We start from the raw sequence: 12,432 nt of genomic DNA on the forward strand, positions 1-12,432 counted from the left end.
TTGGCATTTGATTTCAGTGCCTTACATTTCAAGATCTAATGGTCCTTTAGATGACAGAATGTATTCTGTGTTATGTGTATGGATTCTGAAAATTGGGCAGGATTCCTAAAAATACCAGATCAAGTCCACAGGATCCCAAGAGTTAGTTCCTAGTTTCTGGGAGAGGCTCTCTAAGGCTAGAGCAACATTTATTCCTGCCATAAATATCAGCCAGTTTCTCATTACAGTTTAAATGTCACCTCTCAGAGCTATCTTGACCACTCTGTCCAAAATTTTCTCTACGGCTCCTTTCTCCCAGTTATCCTATGCAAGTGTCTGACGACCCTTTAGGAGTCAGAAACTTTTTGGGCTCAGTGAGTTGACATATCCGCAGTGTCTAGCACAGTCCTTGTCATCTGCTGGCACTTAAATATTTGTTGAATTAATGTTCAGTTGGCTAGTGCATTGACTCCAGGCTTGGCTTCCAAATACTGTTATAATACAGAGAAATTCTCGCATATCTAAAGAAAAATAGCAAGAATGATAGAAGGGTGAGCAGTATGTGCAGGGGGAACTCCAGAAGGAATGAATGCAGGTGATTCTGGAGAACAGAACACTCTGGGGATTCCTTTATTTCACATGTATACCAGGGCTGTTTATTAGAAAAATGTAGAAAAGTTGCTCTCTGTGTTTATAAATCTCTTAATCAAAGGGAGAAACAAACAAGTTCTAAGGAAGAACTTGAATATTGTGGAGTTAAGGGAAGTATTTCAGTGCCCAACATGCTGGTTCTGCTTTCAGCTGCCCCACCTTCACATAGGTCAACAGAGACTGTTGACTGATTATTCGATGAACAGTTTCTCCTTCATGACTAGGAATAGACTTTGATTTGAGACGGCAATAGGTGCTTCTAAGACATTGTATGCTCCAGTTTCCTAGTGTGTGATGACATGGATCACTGAGATCTAAGATGAGGTGTGTAGAACACTCTATAAAGGAACTACTGGGAGTTGTATCCTTTTTGTATTCTCCTCTACTTTTCTGATGCAGATGTTAGAGCTGGCACTCCAGCATTTACTTTATGATTTTGAGTATGGATGTTATGCATGGAAAATAACAAAACAGAAAGGCAGAGAGGCATCTTGAGTTACTGATGATTTCATGGAGTTGCTATGCTGGCCTGGACTAACAACTATGAGATTTTTTTGTTTTGTTTTGCTGGGGCTGGGGTTTGAATCCTGGGTTTCATGCTTGTAAAGCAGGCACACTCTAAGGCTTGAGCAACATGGTTATTTTGGAGATGGAGTCTCAAGAACCATTTGCCTGGGCTGGCTTGGAGTCTTGGTCCTCCTGACCTAGCCTCCCAAGTAGCTAGGATTACAGGCATGAGCTACTGGTGCCTGGCCAAGACTTCTTTTATGTGGAATAAAAACCCTGTACTTTCCAGTCACTATTATTTTGCATTCTTAGTTACATGCAGACAGATTTAATTTAGATACATCTAGATTTTCTTTTAATCAAATATATTAAGTGCATATTACAGAAAATCTTTAAAATAATAGAATAACCAACTATTTTGGAGAGTTTGTTATAAGTTCATGAGTGCAGGGTTCTTCACATATATGATAGAAAGGATCAAACCCCAGTACCACACACACAAAAAAAAGATGGAAAGGACATTCAAATTAATTGATAAATCACAGAGAAGATAAAAGACTGTTTATGTAGTAGCTCATATATTCACTTATAGATTTGAAGTGACTTTTGGAGCTATAAAAGTGCTCGCTGTCTTTGCTAGCAATTATCATCAATCAAAATGAGCCAGAAAGAAAAATGCACATGTTGTTCCTTTAAAAAGTTAATTTTAGGCTATTTTAATGGAATTCTGATGTATAAGGTCTGGGAATAGATGCTTACAATATATTTTACTATTTTCAGGTCTTTGTTGAAATTTAGGGGTTCTGTTTTGTCCTCCAAATGATGAAGAGAGAGAAAAGAGCAAGAAAATGACTACAGGGATAGAAAATAGATCATTTGGAAATGAGCTGTAAGAAAAAAGGATTTCCAGCTTGGAAAATAAAAAGTTTTAAAATGGGATTTAAAATATTTCATGAACTTAAAGAGTTATTAAAAGGAGGCTGGTCAGTTTTTAATCATTAAAGTGGAACACATTCAAATTATCCTCAACCGTCATTGACAGTGTTGGCTGCTTACGTGTATTGTGTGCTGATGTGTGAGCCTCCACTTCAGGGCTCTCCCTCCACCTGCAGCAGGGAGTCCTTCTTACTGGGGCAGTTTATATGACCTGGATCTGAATGTGCTGTTTCTGCCCATTGAGCCTTGCCAGCACCACAATTCCAGGGCCAAGTGTCTGCTTTGCATTATAGAGTCCTGCATAGCATCAGGCTGGGATCAAGGACCTACTTTATGGGAGAGGAGCAATAATGGCCATGTGACTATGGAGTCTATGGGTCCTACCCTAAATTGCATCACTGACAAGTGCTCTTAAAAGATCACTTAAGGGGCCAGCTTGGGGATGATGTTCTGTTGGAGTGGGGCCCTGTCCTTCAAAATGTGGCAGATGCCAGGTGTTGGTGGCTCATGCCTGTAATCCTTGCTAATTGGGAAGCTGAGATAGGGAGGATCAGGTTTTGAAGGCAGCCTGCACAAGTAGTTCATGAGACCCTACTTAGAAATAACCAGAACAAAAATGGACTGGTGGTGTGGCTTAAGCAGTAGACTCTCTGCTTTGTAAGCATGAAGTCCTGAGTTCAAACTCCAGTCCCATCAAAAAAAGAAAGTGGTAGATACTTTAAAAACCAGTCCCCAGCCATTGTAGATCTATGATTGAGCTAAGCTTATTAGAGTAATTTCATTTGCCAGTGACTGGTTTAGGGGAAATGGGTTCAGTGCATTTTGGAAAGATTCAGCTCCTCAATAAGCACATAGTGACTTGTGAGGAGAAGTCACCTTTTCCTTCTGGCTTTGGATGTGTTCTATAAAAGATAATGCTTGCAGCCATGCAGGTCTTATAACCATGAAGACAGAGATAACAGGGAAACTAAGAATGGCAAAGAGATGGAAGGAGCAAGGACCTTGGTGACCTATGAGCTTTTGAAATAACCCTGGCACTGCCTATGGACAGTTTACTAAGGAAGATAATGAGTTTTGTTGTTTCATTGTTTAAGCAACTGTTAGTCAGAAATGGACAATTTCAGGTGATGTCTGTGGCAGATGTTGCTGGCTAGGCTTTCCCACATTCATTGCTTTCTGCTGGCACTTTCCCAGCCTCCCTTGCAGCTAGGTTATGGCTGTGCCACCCATGCAATCTGCACAGCAGTCTCTTGTGAGGCTTCTGAGAAACATGATCCTCTTTAACACAAACAGCATTTAGGGCACACACTTCTCTTCTCTGGCTGGATCCTACTGTGTGTTTCCTTTTTTTTTTTTTTTTGGTGTGGTCCTGGGGTTTCAACTCAGGGCCTGCACTTTGAGCCACTCCACTAGCATTTTTTTTTTTTTTTGTGTTGGGTTTTTTTCAAGATAGGGTCTTATGAACTATTTGCCCTGGCTGGCTTCAAAGCACAATCCTCCTGATCTCTGCCTCCTGAGCAGCTCGGATTACAGGTGTGAGCCACCAGCGCTGGGCTACAAATGACATTTTAAAGTTGTTTTTGTGTTGTGTGTTCTGATCCTTGAATTCAGAGCCATCTTAATTCAAACAAACAATATTGTTTGTCGCCTTAACACACCCAAACCTTTGGAGGTAAAAGAATAAAAAAGTTTCTGTTAAAAATTTATTATCAGCTGATCTGTGTAATGTATTTAAATGGGAAATGCTAGCTTTTCACAAAGAATTTTATTTAGTTTTTTCTTTTGTACTGGGATTGGAACTCAGGGCTTCATGCTTGCCAGGCAGGCACTCTACCATTGAGCCACTCCATCAGCCTTGTTTTATGTTGGGTTTTTTGAGATAGGGTGTCACTATTTGCTCAGGCTGACTTGGAACCTTCTTCCTGATTTCTGCTACTTGAGTAGCTAGGATTACAGGTGTGAGCCACCAGGGCTCAGCTTCACATAGTGTTTTATGATACAGTCACAGATGATTTCTGTAACCCTTCACACGAAACAGATCACTAGTTATCCCTACCTATTACAAAGAACTCCCCCCTCACTGTCCCTATAATTGGGAGAAACAACGAAATGATAAAAGGGGTTGCCTTGCTTCTATAGATGTTTTCATTCAGTTGACTGTAACACTTTTTGAATTGAACTTTTATAAAAAGAAGAAAAAGGGAGCCAAATTCCATAACTCTCAAAAGCTGTGAGAAATACTGAAAACCTTCCTTAAAAAAAAAACAAAAAACAAAAAACCCAACTGCCTGGTTAAAGAAACAAAACAAAACAACAAACCCCAAACAAACCCTGGAGAGTAGAAATACATTTCTGTTTAGGTTCAGTGTTAAACAGCAAAGAAGATGAGAATTCAGCATTTTAATTCCACAGAATATTTTCTTTCAAATTTAAACATGTGCCCATGACCCTATATTCCATAATAGAGAGCTGATGAAGAAAGCTGTTCCTGGAGGTCAGCGGGTCTTCCTCCTGCAGACGTTTCCACTTCTGCAAGTTCTCTAGGGTTTCTGGTGGCTCTGGAACCGTTCTGGGACCGTTCCTATGGCATGCATCTCTGCAGAGCAGAGGCTGCTTCCCATTGCTTCCTTTGGCGGCGTTGGGACAGATGGCATTCTTCCTGTGGAGGACAGGTTGGTGAGTCAGGTGTCTTCCTGGCCGCCCTGGCCTGGGGCTCTCTCGGGAAGTGAGCTCCTGCTTTAGCTGAGGCTGGCTCAGCAAGGCGACCTTTCACCCACTTCGAGGGCAGCTCGCGGACCCACAAGCAATTCCTCGGTCGGTGGCGGAGGGGGCGCGGACCCACAAGCAATTCCTGGGTCGGTGGGCGGAGGGGACACGGCCGGTCCCGCGCCCCTCGGTTGGCGGGTCTTCTCTCGCACGCTGAGTTCCCGTCTTAGCCCCCTGCGTTTTGCTTGCCGGTGGGGGTCTCCAGGGGACGCTCTTTTCCTCGTGGAGTGTCCCAAACGAGACACAATGGCCAAGTCCAAACACACACCCTTTTCGGTTCCTAAGAACATTCAAAAAATAACTTGGAGCTCTTGAAAACCAATAGCAAACTCTCGTTGTGGGAGCATTTAGGAAGGGGGTGTGTGAAAAATCCCAGGTCACATGCTGGGTTAAAAAAACCCACACGAGGGCAATAAAAACACAGGCTTTGAGCTTTTGAGCCTCTTCCCGCTCAGGCACTTCCAAACGTCCTTTCTCTTGCACGATGTGCCATTAATTTGTGCAAAGACAGGATAGCGAATCTAGCGCAGGGAGGGACGAGCAAGAACGCGCAAGCTACTCCAGGCTCCGTAGTAAGAATTGCGCGTTAGGGCAGCAAGGGCGCGTCTGTGGTCCTTTTTCGGGGACGGCGGGGCGGGACGGCGCTCCTGCTCACCCTCTTCCTCCCACGTCACCCCGCTCCCTTCCCTTCCCTGCCCTCCCTCGTCCGCCACGGTCCCGCCGCCCCCTCGCCGCCCCCTCGCCGCCCCCTCGCCGCCCCCTCGCCGCCCGCCGACTCCATCCCCGCCCCACGGCCCTGCGGCCAGGTCCGGTTGTCTGCGGCTCCGCGCAATGACCCGTAGTAACCCCGCCCCGCCCCGCGCCGCCAGCGCCTCGCTCCCCGGCCGGCATTCGATAGGCCCAGCCCTGCACGCGCCACCGCCCGCGGGCCAATGGGCGGCGGCCTCTCTGCCTAAGCAACGAGCGCCGGCCGGGGGTGCGCGTCCCGGGCTTCGGCTCAACAGACGCTTCTCTGCCGGCGCCGGGGAGCGACGCAGCGGTTGTCGCCGCGGTCCGGGCTGGGACGGGGAGACGGCTGACCGGACAGCGGACGGGCGTCCCCTCACGGTGCGGCGGTGGCGGCGCGAGGGTCCCTAGGGGGCGGCGCGGGGTGTGAATGTTCCCGGGCGCCACCAGGCCTGCGTGGGCCCGAGGCCGGAGGAACCGCGGCGAGTGAGTGCAGCGCCTGTTGTGGGGGGCCGAGGGGGTCGGTCGGCGGGCGCGGCCTCCACGTGGGCCCGAGAGACAGGCGCCTCGGAGTGCGGGGGACGCCGCCGGCCCGGGGTCCCGCTGCCGCACGTCGCGGGGGAATGCGGCTCGCGGGTGTGCGCGCAGGCGGCGGCTGCGGTGGGGAGATGCGGCGCGGCGGGCCGGGTGGGCGGCGGCCGGGAGCCGCCTGCGGGGCCTTGGCCGAAGGGCGCAGGGGAGCCGGGAGCCGCAGGCGGGGGCGCGGGCGCGGGGGCCCGGGACCGAGGGTGATGCACCGGCTCCCTGGCCGTGCTGCGGGGAAGGGGCGGGGGCGGGGTCGCCCGCTCCCATGGGATGGTGCAGTGGCCGTGGGAGGCACCCGAGCCCGGGGATTTCGGAGAACCCGGGCGGGAGGGGGGCTGGGTCGCCCTCGGCTGTGCTGTGCGTGCTGCACGCTCCGGTGGTGGTGGTGGTGGTAGTGGTGGTGGTGGGGCTGGGATGGACACCCGACGTTTGGGGTGAGAGCTGTGGGTTTACTTTTCTGCAAGCGCTTTTTAATCGCGCACTGGTGTGTCATGGGATTGGACGTTGAGGGAGGGTTCACCACCAGCGGACCCGTTTCCCAGATGCGAACCCCGAGGCAAACAGATGGAACTGGTTTGTCTGGACGGTCCTGTACTTGAAGCTATTGTATGGAGGGCCCCTCCGAAATAGGAAGGGCAGAACAACGTCTTGAAAATTATATGGAAGCCAGAGAGGGACTAGGCTTTGTGAAAGTGATTATAGCTGAATAGAATGACAAGTAGCTGACATTTATCAAGCATTTATTGCATGTCATGCACCGAGACCTTGATGGCGCCGTATTTTCGCACTGTTGACGACTTTTCAGGATGGTGGGATCCCCATTTTAAAGCTAGAGAAACTGCACTGTGGACAGGCGAACTTGCTCCAGATCTCAGTTTGTGAGAGGAGAAGCTGGGGTTCGGATAGGCCTGCCTAAATCCAGAGCATTTACATCTGACCGCTGTCCTACGCAGCCCCCACCTTGGCTGGCAGAATAGTTTCCAAGGTGGGTTTTGATATGGGTACCCGGGAGAGCTGTAGTTTGATGATGCTGTCCCTCACAATCATTGCAGCCTATTTTGTATCCTCACATTGGTTCCCAGAGTTGTTGAGGGGTGCTGCTGAGTTGCTTGTGGAAAGTGTTAGAGGGCCATTACAGGGAGGAGGTGTTGGGACCGCTCAGTGTGTTGCACAAACTTTATTCTTTTGTTTTCTGGCATTTTCCTGTGCAGTTCTCACATGTAGGGATGAGGAAGCTAATCTGGTCACTCTGGTGTGTATTTTTTGTGTAGATCTTTTAAAGATTCTGGTTCTGTGGGATGGTGGTATTGTTGACAATAGGGCAGAGTGACCCGTTGGACCTAAAGGTTAAGGTGACAAGTCACCTTCTTTGGGGTTTTGGGGGGCTCAGTTACTAGATTTGTAAGACATTGGGTTGAGTGACAAAGTTCAAGTGAGTCTAAAATCTCCTCCTTGAAGGGAAGGAGGGCGGGAAAATGACTAGCTTATTCTTCATTCAGTTAATTGGCCATTTGACTGCGGTTATATGCCAGACACCTTATTGAGTGCTGGGAACACAACGGTGACAGAATTGGTGTGATCTGTGCCCTGACTCAGGAAACAGTCTTCAAGCAATTGATTGGGCAGATAAATGTGGGATTACAAGTTACACAGAACATGCAATAAAGGAAAGATATTGAGTGAATGAAGATTATGATTTAGACGGAAATTTAGAGACCTTTTTTGAATCGATAATGTGAGATGTTACTAGACAACAATCTTGCATTCTGAGCTGTGATTAAATGTGCGTAACATAAAGAGTTTGAGAACTTTTGAGCAAGGATAATTCTTTTCATTTCAGTTTCTATTCTCATCCAGATTGTCCTTCCAGCTCACATTGAAAGACACATAAACGAGGTAGGAAACTTTTTCAAGTCATTCTGTTAGGGCTGGAGGAGTGGCTCATGTGGTAGAGCACCTGCCTAGCAAGCATGAGGCTATGAGTTCAAACCCCAGTACCACAAAAAAAAAAAAAAAAAAAAAAAAGGACTGGAGGGGTGGCTCAGGGGATAGAGCACCTGCTTTGCAAACACAAAGTCCTTGGGGTACTGAAAGCTTAAATTTTCCTGTAGTAGTACTTCTTAACACTCCCCACCCCCCCAAACAGTTTCGAAGTAAGAATCTTTTATATGAGATCTGGATTAGGCAGGCTTGGTGGTTCACACCTGTGCTTCCACCTACTTGGGAGTGTAGAGGTAGGATTGAATATCAAGGTCTCAGGCCCATCCCAGGCAAAAATGCAAGACCATATTTGAAAAATAAAGCAAAAAAGGGCTAGAGGTAGGTCTCAACTGGTAGAGTGCCTGCCTAAGAGCCAGCACTGCTCCCCAAAAGGATTTAGTTTTTTTCCCCCCTTCCAGGAAAGCTAAGCTAAAGGGGACAGGCTTTTCTAATTTTAGGTAAGCAGTATCATAATTATCAAAAGTATCCATTGTAGTTTACACTTCACCAAGAAAATTAAAATTTTCCGCTCTTAGGAGACAAAAACAACAACAACAAAAAAGCAAAAACCCACAAACCATAGCATGAATTGGGAAGTATAAACTGTTAAATACATAAATATTTCAGTGGAACATGTGTGAAGACAATGCTAACAGTTCATGACATTATATTTACTGAATGCCAGCTTCGAAACACTGTCCTTAGGTGTATGTACCATGTGGAATGAAAACAAATATAAACATGATGCAGTCCGTGCTTTCGAGATTTCTTTTTAATGAATACTAATACTCAAATTTAAGTGTTTTTCTTTTTCAAAATGCTGCATATGTTAGCTCATTTGATTTTTTAAAAACCTTGGTATGATGCACAGAAATAGTGGAGATTTTAGATGTAAAGTTGTTCATAGCATGGTGATAAATAGTATATGAGGTAGAAAGAGGAGGTGTTGAGTGACTATTAGGTTTCAGACTCATGTGACTGAGGGTAGTGCATATTCTAGTCACTGACGGGGGGCTTACTGCAGAGAGCTAGGTTTTGAATATGGGTAGAGCATAACTTTGGTTTTGAAAATGTTCAGTTGGAACTGCCTTCTGTTGAGTTGCTTTGTTTAGTACTCAGAAGTGGGTTGGATGTTTACTATTTTGGAGCCTTCAAAATAGAGATAGTATCTCAAACACTGAGATTGTGAATGGAGGGCCTGCAGAATACCAAAAGGAGGCCTGGGATGGGGCGGGGTAGAGGAGGGGGATCTTGCAAAGGAAATAGGAGAGGCGGTGTATTATTACTTTTGTGACAGAAACAACGTAAGAGAGGAAGGATTTACTTCGGCTCAAGATTTCAGAGATATTAGTCTATCATGGCAGGGAGGGCATGGCAAGAGAAGAAAAGTTCACATTATGGTGGCAACGAAGCAGAGAGGGGGGAATACACAAAGAGGTGAGGGCAAGACACAGCCCCACCGCCACACCCCCAATGAACTACTTCCTTCCAAAGATGCCACCTCCTACTTTTACCACCTTTCAATAATGACATTATATTATGAATTCATGGGGAGATTAGGCCAGAGCCTTCCTGATCTGTTTGTCTCTGGAAATATTTGCAGAGAAATACTCAGAGGTGTGGTTTACTAATCTCTCAGGAGTTCCTTAATCCAATCAAGTTGTCAGTTAAGATTATACCATCACACAAGTGGCCAGGAAAGTTAGAGGCCAGCCAGAAGCAGATGTCCCTACATGGGACGGCAGTCAGTACTGTGGAATGCTACTATTAGAGGAGACTTGAGAACCATCCATTGCATTTAGCGTCATGGAGATCATTCATGACCTTCGGGAAACAAATAGGAGGTGAGGAAAATAGGGACAATGAGTATATAGGAAACTATTTTGAAGGGTTTTGATTTCAGCATGCTTAAAGTGTTGAAGGGAAGGCTCATTTGAGAGGAGGTTGAATATAGATTAGAAGGGGGTCTTTGTGCAACATTCATGACAGGAGAGGAGCTTGAGTGAGGCCTGTGCCTTAGCTGGGAGGGACCTCTCTTGTGTAGCTGTAGAAGAGAGGTGTGTAATTGATCCTATCTAAATCAGCCAGTTCTTTATCATGGAATCCTAAGCACATTCCTTGAAATTCCTTAAATTTAAATGGTTAAATTCTTAAAAATCAGTCCAATTTTAGTTGACTCATGACTCAATCTTTCAGAAAGCCACACCACAGAAGCATTGTGTGAGGTTGATGTAATTGGTGGTTTAGTCTTGATTTCATCTACCTCAGTAGGGTCATATGTACTTTGAGCTGCCATTCGATTGTAGTTTCTCTTTTCTGAAAAAAGAAGGTGTAAGTTATAAGTCTTGTGATTCCTTCCCTACGTGATTATTTTTGGTTTCTAAAGAAAAAGTTTCACACTGTTTCCGTCTTCCTAACATTTGAAGTGCCTTCGTTACTCTTTTTAGTTCAAGCTTTAGCATCAGTTATTACTGGAATATGTTTACTTGTATAGCACTAATGTTTCCATTTTGAAGGATAATTCATTGGGCTCAATCATTTCTTTAGAATTGAAGATCATAAATAACTAACCTTTTTGGATAAATGACTTCCAAATACAACCATCTACTTGTTTGTGAATAGTTACAGTTATAATGGTATAGAAGGACATACATTCTTTCATTCATATATCCATGTAGTGCCTGTCTTGCAAGGGACCATGGGAATTTGGACGTGATGGAGAGATGATTTTTGTTTTCAAAGAGCTTTAGATTCACGAGAGAAAGTATATGAACAAACGTTAAGGTATAACAGAAGAGACATAAGAGCATTATTACAGGGTATAATCAGTGTAGCTAACAGCAGTGGAAGCTGTTAGGAAATACAGAAATGGTGCCAAGTGGGCACAGAGCAGGGGAGGAAAGAGGAGATTTTGCAGTGGAGGCAAGCTAGTTCAAGATGAACTGGAGTTCTACCAGGTGAACTGGGAGCCAAGAAATAGAATGTTTTACTTTGAATTTGGACCTGGTGTGTGCGTGTGTGTGTGTGTGTGTGTGTGTGTGTGTGCGCGCGCGTGTGTGTGCGCGTACATGCACAGCTATGTATACATCGAAGATGTTTGGACAGTATGGAATAACACTGATAGAAAAATGAATTTTTTTCTTACGCTCTTAACACTGATTGCTCAAGAGGTGAAAAGCTGCCTTTTTTTTTTTTTCCCCCTGTCCTGTCCTGGTCAACTTTTGCCCCCTATTTGATGCAGAAAGTAATTGGATTTGTGTTCTTCTAATACAGAGTTTTTCTTTTTCTAAACTAGTGGTCTTTGGGATAAAGGTAATAGCTAACACATTTTCAGTATCCTGTAATTAGGTACTATTCGTATTTTCTTCTTAGTCTTCTAAGATAGATTCTTCCATCATTATTTTATAGATGAGGAAACTGAAGCAACAGGGGAGTGTAGGTGACTTGCCTGAATTTGTGGTGGGTTTCATCCCATTCAGTTAGGTTCATGACTCTGGTTCCAGCATGATCCTTTGGCTTAAGTTCACATTGACTTACGAAGGCATGATTATATATTAAGATAGGCTATGATGACATATAGGAACAATGTTTATATCTATCTTAATTATACATAGTTATTGCCCTAAATAAAACTCTAGTTTTTTTTTACAGTGGAGAAGACATAAGAAATAGCAATAACATTGAGAGAATTTAAGAATTTTCTTCTGGTACATGAACATAAACACTTCAAGATACATTCTTCTTTAACATTCCTTTACATAAATCACTATTGTTGCCCTTTTGTTTTTTATTTTTAAATTTATCTTTAATAATTTTTTTGAGACAGTGTCTTGATGTGTAGTCCATGTAAGTCTTGTGTGCCACCATGTTCAGTTGCTTTGTACATATTTTATGTGTTTACTACATGGAAATCACTGGAGTATTTGCATGGGACATCTCAATAAATAAGATTCTCAGAAACCATTTATCTCAGAGGCAGTGCCAATAAATAAATGGAGCCAAAGATGAGGCAGATCCTCACTCTGATTTCAAGAGCTTACCAGCATTCCATTTTGAGATACATAAATTCAGAAGTAATTAATTACATAGGAAAAATGGATGCCCTAAGAGAGTATCCGTAGAGTGCCCTGAGGAATCAATGAACAGGTGGAGAAGATCAGGCTGAGGTGCCCAGGGGAGGTTTGGGTATCAAGAGACTGCCTAATCAATTTTGATGTTAGGAAATTATTAGAATTTGGCTGTGTGTGATGGCCTCCTAGCACTTGGGAGGCTGAGGCAGGAAGAATGTGAATTTGAGGCCAG

General features: G+C 44.9%; 1 protein-coding gene across 4 annotated transcripts in view; it reads left to right on the top strand.

Moving 5' to 3' along the window:
* Nucleotides 1-5,789: 5,789 nt before the first annotated feature.
* The window catches only part of Acsl3 (acyl-CoA synthetase long chain family member 3), a 72,115-nt gene continuing 65,472 nt past the window's right edge, over nucleotides 5,790-12,432 (top strand). For 3 of the 4 annotated variants that reach the window (XM_020186153.2, XM_074071845.1, XM_074071844.1), the window contains exon 1: nucleotides 5,813-6,051. The gene's annotated coding sequence lies outside the window, so the exon portion shown is untranslated. Of the gene's footprint in view, nucleotides 6,052-12,432 lie in introns of all 4 variants that reach the window. The other variant, XM_074071842.1, reaches the window with a different exon arrangement.

Source organism: Castor canadensis, chromosome 4, assembly GCF_047511655.1.
Source record: "Castor canadensis chromosome 4, mCasCan1.hap1v2, whole genome shotgun sequence".
Taxonomy (NCBI): domain Eukaryota; kingdom Metazoa; phylum Chordata; class Mammalia; order Rodentia; family Castoridae; genus Castor; species Castor canadensis.